The sequence below is a fragment of the Pseudophryne corroboree genome, chromosome 3, assembly GCF_028390025.1.
Source record: "Pseudophryne corroboree isolate aPseCor3 chromosome 3, aPseCor3.hap2, whole genome shotgun sequence".
Taxonomy (NCBI): domain Eukaryota; kingdom Metazoa; phylum Chordata; class Amphibia; order Anura; family Myobatrachidae; genus Pseudophryne; species Pseudophryne corroboree.
The window spans coordinates 103,202,893-103,216,920 of NC_086446.1; the positions used below are offsets into that span (position 1 = coordinate 103,202,893).

General features: G+C 48.2%; 1 protein-coding gene across 2 annotated transcripts in view; it reads left to right on the forward strand.

Annotated features, from left to right (window-relative positions):
• The first annotated feature begins 4,825 nt into the window (after window positions 1–4,825).
• Window positions 4,826–14,028, forward strand: part of LOC135054894 (zinc finger protein 665-like) — a 95,194-nt gene continuing 85,991 nt past the window's right edge. For both annotated transcript variants that reach the window (XM_063958350.1, XM_063958349.1), the window contains exon 1: window positions 4,826–5,108. The gene's annotated coding sequence lies outside the window, so the exon portion shown is untranslated. The remainder of the gene's footprint in view (window positions 5,109–14,028) is intronic.

Genomic DNA, 14,028 nt, shown 5'->3' on the forward strand with positions numbered 1-14,028 from the left:
TGTCTTCAGTCCAAATTCACTGGGCATCCTGGTGTCCTGAAAACTTTCAAGTTCCTCTCTGAGACATACTGGTGGCCAAAGATGAAAGTTGACATCAAAGATTTCGTGGCATCCTGCCCTAAGTGTGCGCAGCACAAGACTCCTCGTCAATCTCCAGCAGGTCAGTTACAACCATTATCTGTTCCCAGCCGTCCCTGGTCACACTTGTCCATGGATTTAATCTCTGACCTTCCCTCTTCTCAAGGATTCAATACCATCTGGGTTGTGGTTGACAGGTTTACCAAAATGGCCCATTTTGTTCCACTCCAGGGTCTTCCTTCCGCACCAAAGCTTGCCCAAATCTTCCTACGGGAGATTTTCCGCTTACATGGACTACCCACTGAAATTATATCTGACCGTGGAGTTCAGTTTTTGGCAAGATTTTGGAGAGCCCTTTGTTCTGCCAAGCAAGTCAACCTCAAGTTTTCGTCAGCCTACCACCCTCAGACGAATGGGCAGACGGAGAGGGTAAACCAAGAGTTAGAAACCTTTTTAAGACTTTATGTTTCGTCTTCTCAAGATGACTGGTTGGACCTGCTCCCGTGGGCCGAATTTGCCCACAATTTCCGCTACCATACTGCTACAGAAACAACTCCGTTCTTTGCTGTATTTGGACAACATCCTCGTGTTCCAGATTTTCAAGAACTTCCTCACATTGATGTTCCTGCTGCCACTGCTGTCTTGAGTCAGTTCTCTTCAACCTGGAGGAAGATTCATGCTTCTCTCAAGAAGGCTTCCAGCCGGTATAAGTTCTTTGCTGACCGCAAAAGACGTGCAGTTCCTAGCCTGAAACCTGGTGACAAGGTTTGGCTTTCCACCCGGAACCTCCGTCTTAGAGTCCCGTCGATGAAATTTGCACCACGTTTCATCTGTCCCTTTTCCACCGAAAGAGTCATCAGTCCTGTGGCCTACAAGCTCAAGTTACCACCTTCTCTACGAATACCTAATGCCTTTCATGTCTCTCTCCTCAGACCGTTAGTCCTGAATCGCTTCCAAAGAGCTCTTCCAGTCGGCCCCAAAGTGCGAACTCAGCGGGGCGTGGAGTTCGAGATAGAGAAGATTCTGGATTCCCGTTGCCGGTACGGTCGTCTTCAATACCTTATCGACTGGTCCGGTTATGGTCCTGAGGAGAGAAGTTGGGTGAATTCGTCAGATGTCCATGCTCCAAGGTTGGTCTGTGTCTTCCACAGAACTCATCCTTCCAAGCCACGTGGGTGTTCAGTGCCCACCCATAAAGGAGGGGGTACTGTCAGGAATCGAGTCACCACAGCCACATCTGTCCGTCGGTGCGGACTCCGTCCGAGGTCCCTACGTTCTGCTGTCGTCCGCCCCTCTGCCGCCAGACGTCATCCTGGGCCTAGGAACGCTCCTGTAACAGCGGGCATGTGAGCACGCCGCGTTCCCGCCGGGCCGCGGCATGGGCGCCGCCATGACAGTCTCCATCGGTCAGAGCACGGCGGCCAATCTGGAGCTTGGCCGCACCTCCTTTTCCCACTCCAACCAATGCCTGCACACCAGTGGGTATATCAGGAGCTGCAGGGTGAGCCTGTGGTTGTCCTGAACTTTGTGTCACTCCTGCGACCCATGTGCCTGGTTCCTCCGTGTTCCTGGTTACCTTCCTGGATCCTCCGTGTTCCTGGTTACCTTCCTGGATCCTCCGTGTTCCTGGTTACCTTCCTGTTTCTCTGTGTTCCTGGTTACCTTGCTGCATCTCCGTGGAACTACAAGCTTCAGCAACCCCTGCATCTGTATTTGGCTCCACACCTATCTACAATCACAGTGTGCTTCAGCCTCTGCAGTAGAGACTCTCTCCAGGTGCATTCCATCACCTCACCTGTGAAGCAGCTTGCTAGCTGCCTGTGCTTGACGAACTGCACTGCTAACATCCACCCGAGTCTCCTGCATCTGCTACCAGGTTGCTATACATTTATTATCATCTCTGCTGGCTCCACGTTTTAAACAACTCTGGTTCCCACACCAGTGAACTCATTTATCATCCTGTCATATTATCATTTCCTTCCATAGACTCTCAGCTTCCAAGCTGCACCATTTCCATTGCATACTTTTTATTGTTTATCCCTGCACGTTATTCTGCTGCCTTATTGTGTGAACTTTTATGTTAATAAAACACCATTGCGCAGATGCGCAGAAACCCAATCCAGCCTCCTCACTTCTTCCATCCTACCTCCACTGACCCACTAGCGCCCCCTCCGGGGACACAAGCAAAACCGAACCTGACAGCTGGTAGGCAATATCATGTATCAAATAGGTAACTGGTCTGATCTGAATTTCGCCACAGAGCGCACCAATAGCAGATTATTACATTAGCTTATATCCTCATTAGCTTCCAAGTATAAGCTTTAGTGGAGTATATTAGTAATAAACAGTAATAAGTAGTATTTAGTGAGTGACAGGGCAAACCAAGAGGTGAATTCTGTTAATGGTGTATATGACGAACAGTCTTCCAAACAATGTTTGATGGTGTAGGCAAACAACAATTACTGCCAATATATTGTAGGTCTGGTAGCAAATACAGTCAATGTCCCAATAGAAGCCCTTATGAACAGAGAGCTACTCAGAATAGTTAGTAACAAATATCCAGACCAAAGGGAGGAAATCGGGAAGGAAAAATGAACAAGGCAAATTTGAAGGGTGAGGTAGGAGAGGGAACAAACAAAAGGAGGGGAGAAAAGTAACTATGGTAGTAGGGATACAATACAGGTACAAGGTTAGAAGAAAAAATGACACTCTCCGTGCAGCCAAGATGTTGAGACGCTGTCCAGCTCCAGTAATGATCAGTATTCAGCCCGTATGGGAAAAGTGTTCCTGGAAGCCACCGACCTAAAATTCAGCAGGGATGTGAAGCAGGAATCCCAGACTCCGATGCTCAATCAGGCAGCCAGAAAGCTCACAGGGATCTCGGCTTGACACAGGGACTCTGGACCAGGTAGAGTATGCAGCGTCGATCCAGCAGTAAACAGCAAGCAGCCCGGAGCCCCCAGACAGATAGGCAGCTGAATAAAATCTCCATGGCCAGTGGTTACTCTCTGTATCCTCTCAGTTTACATGCAAGCATGCCACATAGGGCACTAAGCACTACTCGACTCCAAGCCCTGAGGAGTAGCAGTCCAATGCAACAGCGGGTCACAACAGAGAGTGTCAGAGGGGACGAGAGTGAGACACGCCAAGCAGGGAACTCAAGCCTCCTGGAGAAGTGAACTCCAGCGTTCGCGGTCCAACATCCAGCAGCGCGGGAGATCCGTGGGCAGCCCCCGTCCAGCACACAACAGCAACCAGGTCGATACCACCAGGCAGATCGTCACGTGAGCGGTAAGTTGTTTGTAATGTTCAGCGGTTTCCCGCAGCTCTTCCACAGTCCCCAAAGCAGGAATGCCACGTGTCGCGGCAGGCACCTCTCCGCTCCAATTTGTAGAGAATAATAGTCCAGATCAGTGTCAGGATCTGACGGAGGGCACAGGACAGGGTGAAGATGAGGTAAGAAAAGCAGGGGATATGATTAATGCAGCTTGAGCTTCCCGGAGATGAGAAGTCCAGTATTCGCGCCAAAATGTCTGGCGGTCATCAGCACCACTAATACAGGGCTGGATTCCGGGGAATAATAAGTGCTCCGTCCAAAATACACAAGTCCTCCACTACCTCAAGCCCCAGTGAGTGTATATGAGCAGAAAAATATCATTTCAGATGGGTTTAGAGGCCAGATGAAGGTAGATATATCCCGACTTGTAGGAGCTGTAATAAAAAGCGGCCATGCACGATGCTCCGCCCCTGGAAGTCCCAGAGCGGGCATTTTAAATATTTGTTAGAAAGCAATTTGGCATTTACAACATATATATATATATATATATATATATATATATATAGAGAGAGAGAGAGATAGATACACAGGTATTCTGAGAGATCACTGCATAAAAATGGGAGGAGTCAGAACTGGAAGGGGGAGGAGGAATAAATGGGAGAGGAGGAGTCAGTATTAATTTTAAGTCTAGATCCGCCCCTGGTATCAGCCCAACCCCCAGACTTATGCATTATTTAGTCAATAAAATTTAAGACGCATAAATTGGATATATGGGGCGGTGTTCAAATGATATATCACACCCAATCTCCTTTCTTAAGTGATCCCCCTGTTATCGCGCATATTACGCCCATAGTAATCAGGTTTAGTTGCATAAAGGGTTGGGCGCCCTCGCTACCTCCGTCAGCAGAAACAGAACGGGTGTAGAAGTAACTGTGTACTAAAGAAAGCACCATGCAATGCCAAATGGACAGAATGTGTGAAACATGAGAGGTGGACTGTACAGGACTGTTCAATGCCGAGGTGCACGTAGTGTATAAATCAGCAGCTGACAATCCTAATACAACACAGGGTGGGCAATGAGTACAACAGGTGCAAGGCCACAGAGTGAGATGCTTAAAAAGACAAGTACTCTGCTTATGAGGCAACATAGTGCACTACTATAACTTACTGTCAACTAAATGACATTTATGTTACATTAGAAGGACACTAATATAAGGCAACTGCAACCTAGCAAGCCAGAACGTACGTAGCTGCAGTGGGGGCGTGGTCAGACTGTATAGGGGGCGTGGTTTATCTCCCAGCTGTCCCTCTCTCGGTGGCCCCAGCTGTACGCCCATCACCGTTAGGGGGCGATGTGCTGAGGGAAAAGACTCATCTGCTGCTGCTCCTCCCACTGGCCGCCAGGTGGCTGCGCCGATGCGACTGAGGAATGTGCTGTTGGAGGCTTTTATTATTTGCTCAATTCCGCTGCAGCGCCGCCACCTGGTGAGCCGGTGGAGACGCGGGTGATTGTGTCGCTATCCCAAGAGGCCAAAGTGTTCCCTTGCGTCCTGGGAGCTTAGTTATTAGACGCCCCGATAAAATGTGGCTGACGGCTGCGATATTGGCGGCCTACGCATGCGCGTGTGTGTGGCGTGTAGACTGTGGAGCGTCAGCTATGCAAATGTAATACAGGCAAACTTTTACAGTGAGAACAACAATCAAAGTTCAGAGAGCAGTCAGCAGCAGTACAGTAGTGGAAAGAGAACCTGGGGTGAGTGTTACCTATTAAAGTACAATAGTTTTATATACTGTCCCCTTGGATAATTAGGTGCATTAGCCAAGGAGGGGCAGTATAGAAGCTATAACTGTATATTTAAATGTTAAGAGAAACTTTAGATGAGTGACTCTTATCACACAGGACAGCTGCTCACCATGTGGCCAGTGACCCATGTACTTGGTGCCTGCAATAATGAGCTGTGCATAGGGATCTAGCAATTCCATACTTGCCTACCTGACCCTCTCCATGAGGGAGAAAATGCTCTGTTCCTGGACTTTCCTGGTAATGTGTGATTGCCATCACCTGTGGTGAGCTAGGTAATTGATAAGAAAGGTGTTTCACCTCAGGTGATGGCAATCATACATTACCAGGAAAGTCCAGGAACAGAGCATTTTCTCCCTCATGGAGAGGGTCAGGTAGGCAAGTATGAGCAATTCTAATGGCTTCTCCTGCAGGGTCCTTAGCGGTAAGTGCCAAGAAGGCGGGCACCGTATAGCCATGTTAATGTAAATATTAGCTAATTGAACATTATTCAGTTGTGTGTTTTTTTTTTTAACAAATATGCTGATTTTATACGAGGCTGAAGCCAGCTTCTTATTCACTTCTTTATTCAAATTACAGCTTCTTATTCAGACAATTGAGTTTTGCAAGGGTTAACTAGTCTTGGGCCACAAATTTGACACCTGAAATCAACAATGCGTGGTCACTTACATGTGACCCACTTGTATTTTGCCTGGCCTAACGCTGAAATCAATGACCCGTCCCGCTACGTGACCGCCTCTGCCTGTCAATCAGGCAGTGGCGATCGCAGCCCTGAGATGCTGATAGAATCTCACTGGGCTCCCGAGGTGCGCTCGCTCAGGGCACACTCCACAAAGTAATTCAGACTGCGATCGTTGCCGCTGCAGTGATGCAGTCTGAATTACCCCCTAGGCCTGCAGAGACTGCTTTGCAGAATTTAAGAAAAGCTCCTGATTTCAGGTGTCAAATTTGTGGCCCAAGACTAGTTAACCCTTGCAAAACTCAATTGTCTGAATAGGAAGCTGTAATTCGAATAAGAAGTGAATAAGAAGCTAACTTCAGCCTCGTCTGCTTTATTAAGAAATTTGATGCTGAAGTTTAAATAGCTAAGTTTCTCAAAATCTGATTTAAAAAGAAATTATGCATTTTTGGGGCATTTCTTGGGGGGAAAAAAATAATTTTATACAGTGTTGTTTTTATAATGTATATTTTATTATTTATTAATAGTTCAGCTGGGTACACACTACAATAATCTCGATACGATATGTAGTTTCCGACAAAATCCAAACAACTTATCGTCCGGATCGTACAGTGTGTATGCCTGAATACGCGCTCCCGCAGGTCGTACATGATTTCTTCTGGTCGGCCGCGCTGTGTGGTCAATCAGAAGATATTGTGTACGATGCCATGCTGACTAATGCAGCATGGCATAGCACGGCGCTCTGTTGTACCGCAGCATCGTGCAGTGTGTATTGGCGGCACGATAAGTTAGGCCAGCGGACACATTGTTCTCTTGTGTACCTAATCTTACATATATTTACCAACATATTTGATTGCACTTTACAATTGGGAACAAAAGGCTAAAGTTCAGAACACGGGGTACACTAACCTTTTTCCATAGATCAATCTATCTATAGAAACAGAGATTTTGACGGAAGAAAAGAACCACTGGTCCAGACCTCCCAACTTTTGATGTAGGTGATGCAGGACTCTGCGGCCACTGGCAAAAAGGGGTGTGGCCTCTGAAGGTGTGGGTGTGACTTCGGGTGGAGGATGTGGCCTAGTGCCACGACCCCCCCCCCCTTTTTTGTCATTTGGGGGCGTACCCAGCGCTCCCTGAGCAGCTGTGCAGTCTCCGGCTAACCCTCCCTGCACTGACTGATGCCGTGCGCAGGCTCATGGCATCTAGTCAGTGATCACCAGCTGCTGAGCAGAGCAGCGGTGATCACTGACTCTCCCAATCTGCTCCCGCTGCCCGCAGGACACTGCGGCCAGTATATTTTTGGATTGTGGGAGGACACAGGAGCACCAGGGAGAATATACAAACTCCACACAGTTAGGGCCATGGTGGGAATCAAACCCAGTGCTGTGGGTCAGTAATGCTAACCATTACATCGATCTATCGATCTATCGATCTATCGATCTATCGATCGCAGCATTCATGAAAGGATTTTTTCACCAAATCACCATCTTTGTTTACTGTGAATAATAAAGCTCTATATGGGCAAAGATTATAGTACAATGCAGAGGAACAGTTATATAAACATTGTGAATGTCTCCAGTAGCAGTCAGTATAAATCAATGACCCTTATTGCAATTTGACACCAATTTGTATCCATAAATGCATGTCAGTGAGAAGTAACCAGGGAGTATAGCAATAAATAAGTCCTAATTAAATATGTCCTAATTAATGTATAAACACAAAGATGGTTCTTGAATCTAGGGTCACTTCTGGTCATCCAGGGAGATATTGATGAGGCCATGATGTGATTCTGGTCAACGTGGCAATTAAAGTCCATAACTGTTGAGGGCTATGCATATTCTTTTAACTCTATGATGAGTTGTTAAACGCAAATGAACTGAGAGACCATGTTAAGCGAGAAATTATATCCATTAAAGCATAATCAGTAGGCAATACAGAACATTTTAATTTTAGCTTCAACACCCAGATTCCCGCACTTGCTCCAATGTTTCGCAGAGGGGGAGATTGTGGACTGCATTTGGAAAACACACTCTAAAAATCCTGCATTTGACACTGACCCTAGTTCACATCTGTGGTGTATACCTCTACTATGTACAACGCAGCTGTGCAGCATGCACTTGCTGCATAACCTATAGACTTGCAGTATGCATAGGGTTTCGGAGAAAAGATGAATCCTCTTGAATTTATACAATAACACACAAAAAACTGGATCCGAAAAAAGTGTATGCTAGAATCACAGAAGCTCACCCAGATCCACGAGATTTAAAAAAAAAAAAAAAAACGTACCCAGATCCACAATTTGATTGGAGGAGTTCCTCTGACCCCTTGTGGTTGGCGTCACATGAAAGCTCCACTTCCCGGTCTCCAGCAGTACCTGCTGTGTGAATGTGGTTTCCTGCTCCAGTGGATGCTGCTGTTAGGCTGAGCACATCTCCTCCAGAGTGTTTAGCAGAAAGAGACAATGGTGCAGACAACCTGAGGAGCCAAGGGATGAAGAGCACTGAGCTGCCAAAGAATCTGTGAGTGAAGCCCTGACGTCATCCCACCTGCGCCAAACGGGTGTGAAGACGGGAGCGCGTGTACCAGCATTGGGACCAGCCGGCAGGACGCGATCCGCAAGAAAGAAGTACAGTCTGGACGTGACTGAAAGGTAGGCAGCACTAGGGACAGTTAGCTAGACTTCCCAACTGCAGCCGCAGTACGGACCAAAGTGCCGGCATTTACAAAAAAGGACTCGAGCACAGGACTACTCACACTAGCACGAAAGTGCTGTAAACATTGCTCACTAACCATTTTTTCTTTTCACAGGTGTTTGCAAAAAAATCTTTTTAATTTTATTATTTTTTTAATTCATTTTACATTTAAGCGCTCCTGTCATTCTGTTTTATAGCTTCTCGACTTGATCACTTTCTAAAATCTAATACACTGGTAAATGTATTTCTCTTATGTCCTAGAGCAGGGGTGGGGAACCTCAGGCCCGCGGGCCATATAAGGCCCGCAAAGCCACTTGATCTGGCCCTCCCGGGCTCACCTAACCAAGGGAGATGCCGGGCACCCACTGAGATTTTGTTACTAGCGGGCACCCGGCTTCTTCCCCTCAGCAGCAGCCAGAGGTAGGAGCTCACTCCTGAGCTCTGGCACTGACAGTGTGCATGAGTGCCTGTGCGGTGCTATGGGAGAGATGTCATGACATCTCTCCTATAGTTCTGAGGAGCAGGCGGCCAGGCAAAGGGCAAGGGTCTGGAAGCAGGAGAGGGGCTGGTGAGTATTGTGTTTTTCTCTGACGTCCTAGTGGATGCTGGGAACTCCGTAAGGACCATGGGAATAGCGGCTCCGCAGGAGACTGGGCACAAAAGTAAAAGCTTTAGGACTACCTGGTGTGCACTGGCTCCTCCCCCTATGACCCTCCTCCAAGCCTCAGTTAGTTTTTTGTGCCCGAACGAGAAGGGTGCACACTAGGTGGCTCTCCTGAGCTGCTTAGTGAAAAAGTTTAAGTATAGGTTTTTTATTTTCAGTGAGTCCTGCTGGCAACAGGTTCACTGCACCGAGGGACTAAGGGGAGAAGAAGCGAACTCACCTGCGTGCAGAGTGGATTGGGCTTCTTAGGCTACTGGACATTAGCTCCAGTGGGACGATCACAGGCCCAGCCATGGATGGGTCCCAGAGCCGCGCCGCCGCCCCCCTTACAGAGCCAGAAGACAGAAGAGGTCCGGGAAATCGGCGGCAGAAGACGTCCTGTCTTCAATAAGGTAGCGCACAGCACCGCAGCTGTGCGCCATTGCTCTCAGCACACTTCACACTCCGGTCACTGAGGGTGCAGGGCGCTGGGGGGGGGGCGCCCTGAGACGCAATAAAAACACCTTAGATGGCGAAAAATACATCACATATAGCTCCTGGGCTATATGGATGCATTTAACCCCTGCCAGTTTTTCCTTAAAAAAGCGGGAGAAAGGCCGCCGAGAAGGGGGCGGAGCCTATCTCCTCAGCACACAAGCGCCATTTTCCCTCACAGCTCCGCTGGAAGGACGTCTCCCTGACTCTCCCCTGCAGTCCTGCACTACAGAAACAGGGTAAAACAAGAGAGGGGGGGCACTAATTTGGCAGATTAATCAATACAGCAGCTATATAAGGGAGAAACACTTATATAAGGTTATCCCTGTGTGTATGTGTATGTATATGTATATGTGTATATATATATATATATATATATATATATATATATATATATATATATATATATATATATATATATATAATATATATATATATATATAATATAGCGCTCTGGTGTGTGCTAGCAAACTCTCCCTCTGTCTCCCCAAAGGGCTAGTGGGGTCCTGTCCTCTATCAGAGCATTCCCTGTGTGTGTGCTGTGTGTCGGTACGTTGTGTCGACATGTATGAGGAGGAAAATGGTATGGAGGCGGACTGGATGGTCTTATGGAAGGAATTACGTGATAGCGTCAGCACTTTACAAAAGACTGTTGACGACATGAGACAGCCGGCAAATCAGTTATTACCTGTCCAGGCGTCTCAAACACCGTCAGGGGCTCTAAAGCGCCCGTTACCTCAGATGGTCGACACAGACCCAGACACGGACACTGACTCCAGTGTCGACGGTGAGGAAACAAACATGTTTTCCAGTAGGGCCACACGTTACATGATCACGGCAATGAAGGAGGTTTTGAACATTTCTGATACTACAAGTACCACAAAAAAGGGTATTATGTGGGGTGTGAAAAAACTACCCGTAGTTTTTCCTGAATCAGATGAATTAAATGAGGTGTGTGATGAAGCGTGGGTTTCCCCCGATAAAAAACTGCTAATTTCTAAAAAATTATTGGCATTATACCCTTTCCCGCCAGAGGTTAGGGCGCATTGGGAAACACCCCCTAGGGTAGATAAGACGCTCACGCTTATCAAAACAAGTGGCGTTACCGTCTCCTGATACGGCCGCCCTCAAGGAGCCAGCTGATGGGAAGCTGGAAAATATCCTAAAAAGTATATACACACATACTGGTGTTATACTGCGACCAGCAATCGCCTCAGCCTGGATGTGCAGTGCTGGGGTGGCTTGGTCGGATTCCCTGACTGAAAATATTGATACCCTGGACAGGGACAGTATATTATTGACTATAGAGCATTTAAAGGATGCATTTCTATATATGCGAGATGCACAGAGGGATATTTGCACTCTGGCATCAAGAGTAAGTGCGCTGTCCATTTCTGCCAGAAGAGGGTTATGGACGCGGCAGTGGTCAGGTGATGCGGATTCCAAACGGCATATGGAAGTATTGCCGTATAAAGGGGAGGAGTTATTTGGGGTCGGTCTATCGGACCTGGTGGCCACGGCAACGGCTGGGAAATCCACCTTTTTACCCCAGGTCACCTCTCAGCAGAAAAAGATACCGTCTTTTCAGGCTCAGTCCTTTCGTCCCCATAAGGGCAAGCGGGCAAAAGGCCACTCATATCTGCCCCGGGGCAGAGGAAGGGGAAGAAGACTGCAGCAGGCAGCCTCTTCCCAGGAACAGAAGCCCCCCTCGCTTCTGCCAAGTCCTCAGCATGACGCTGGGGCCTTACAAGCGGACTCAGGTACGGTGGGGGGTCGTCTCAAGAATTTCAGCGCGCAGTGGGCTCACTCGCAAGTGGACCCCTGGATCCTGCAGGTAGTATCTCAGGGGTACAAATTGGAATTCGAGACGTCTCCCCCTCGCCGGTTCCTGAAGTCTGCTTTACCAACGTCTCCCTCCGACAGGGAGGCGGTATTGGAAGCCATTCACAAGCTGTATTCCCAGCAGGTGATAATCAAGGTACCCCTCCTACAACAGGGAAAGGGGTATTATTCCACGCTGTTTGTGGTACCGAAGCCGGACGGCTCGGTGAGACCTTTTTTAAATCTGAAATCCTTGAACACTTACATACAAAGGTTCAAATTCAAGATGGAGTCACTCAGAGCAGTGATAGCGAACCTGGAAGAAGGTGACTATATGGTGTCTCTGGACATCAAGGATGCTTACCTCCATGTCCCAATTTGCCCTTCTCACCAAGGGTACCTCAGGTTTGTGGTACAGAACTGTCACTATCAGTTTCAGACGCTGCCGTTTGGATTGTCCACGGCACCCCGGGTCTTTACCAAGGTAATGGCCGAAATGATGATTCTTCTTCGAAGAAAAGGCGTCTTAATTATCCCTTACTTGGACGATCTCCTGATAAGGGCAAGGTCCAGGGAACAGTTAGAGGTCGGAGTAGCACTATCTCAAGTAGTACTACGACAGCACGGGTGGATTCTAAATATTCCAAAATCGCAGCTGATTCCGACGACACGTCTGCTGTTCCTAGGGATGATTCTGGACACAGTCCAGAAAAAGGTGTTTCTCCCGGAGGAGAAAGCCAGGGAGTTATCCGAGCTAGTCAGCAACCTCCTAAAACCAGGCCAAGTGTCAGTGCATCAATGCACAAGGGTCCTGGGAAAAATGGTGGCTTCTTACGAAGCGATTTCCATTCGGCAGATTCCACGCAAGAACTTTTCAGTGGGATCTGCTGGACAAATGGTCCGGATCGCATCTTCAGATGCATCAGCGGATAACCCTGTCTCCAAGGACAAGGGTGTCTCTCCTGTGGTGGTTGCAGAGTGCTCATCTTCTAGAGGGCCGCAGATTCGGCATTCAGGACTGGGTCCTGGTGACCACGGATGCCAGCCTGAGAGGCTGGGGAGCAGTCACACAGGGAAGAAATTTCCAGGGCTTGTGGTCAAGCATGGAAACGTCATTTCACATAAATATCCTGGAACTAAGGGCCATTTACAATGCCCTAAGTCAAGCAAGGCCTCTGCTTCAGGGTCAGCCGGTGTTGATCCAGTCGGACAACATCACGGCAGTCGCCCACGTAAACAGACAGGGCGGCACAAGAAGCAGGAGGGCAATGGCAGAAGTTGCAAGGATTCTTCGCTGGGCGGAAAATCATGTGATAGCACTGTCAGCAGTGTTCATTCCGGGAGTGGACAACTGGGAAGCAGACTTCCTCAGCAGACACGACCTCCACCCGGGGGAGTGGGGACTTCACCCAGAAGTCTTCCACATGATTGTGAACCGTTGGGAAAAACCAAAGGTGGACATGATGGCGTCCCGCCTCAACAAAAAACTAGACAGATATTGCGCCAGGTCAAGGGACCCTCAGGCAATAGCTGTGGACGCTCTGGTAACACCGTGGGTGTACCAGTCAGTGTATGTGTTCCCTCCTCTGCCTCTCATACCCAAGGTACTGAGAATCATAAGAAGGAGAGGAGTAAGGACTATACTCGTGGCTCCGGATTGGCCAAGAAGGACTTGGTACCCGGAACTTCAAGAGATGCTCACGGAGGACCCGTGGCCTCTACCTCTAAGAAAGGACCTGCTCCAGCAGGGACCCTGTCTGTTCCAAGACTTGCTGCGTTTGACGGCATGGCGGTTGAACGCCGGATCCTGAAGGAAAAAGGCATTCCGGATGAAGTCATCCATACCCTGATCAAAGCCAGGAAGGATGTAACCGTGCAACATTATCACCGTATTTGGCGTAAATATGTTGCGTGGTGTGAGGCCAGGAAGGCCCCTACAGAGGAATTTCAACTGGGTCGTTTCCTGCATTTCCTGCAAACAGGACTGTCTATGGGCCTAAAATTAGGGTCCATTAAGGTTAAAATTTCGGCCCTGTCGATTTTCTTCCAGAAAGAACTGGCTTCAGTTCCTGAAGTTCAGACGTTTGTCAAGGGGGTACTGCATATACAGCCTCCTTTTGTGCCTCCAGTGGCACCTTGGGATCTCAATGTAGTTTTGGGGTTCCTAAAATCACATTGGTTTGAACCACTCACCACTGTGGACTTAAAATATCTCACATGGAAAGTGGTAATGCTGTTAGCCCTGGCTTCAGCCAGGCGTGTCTCAGAATTGGCGGCTTTATCCTATAAAAGCCCTTACCTAATTTTTCATACGGACAGGGCAGAATTGAGGACTCGTCCTCAATTTCTCCCTAAGGTGGTTTCAGCGTTTCACTTGAACCAGCCTATTGTGGTACCTGCGGCTACTAGGGACTTGGAGGACTCCAAGTTGCTGGACGTAGTCAGGGCCCTGAAAATATATGTTTTCAGGACGGCTGGAGTCAGAAAATCTGACTCGCTGTTTATCCTGTATGCACCCAACAAGCTGGGTGCTCCTGC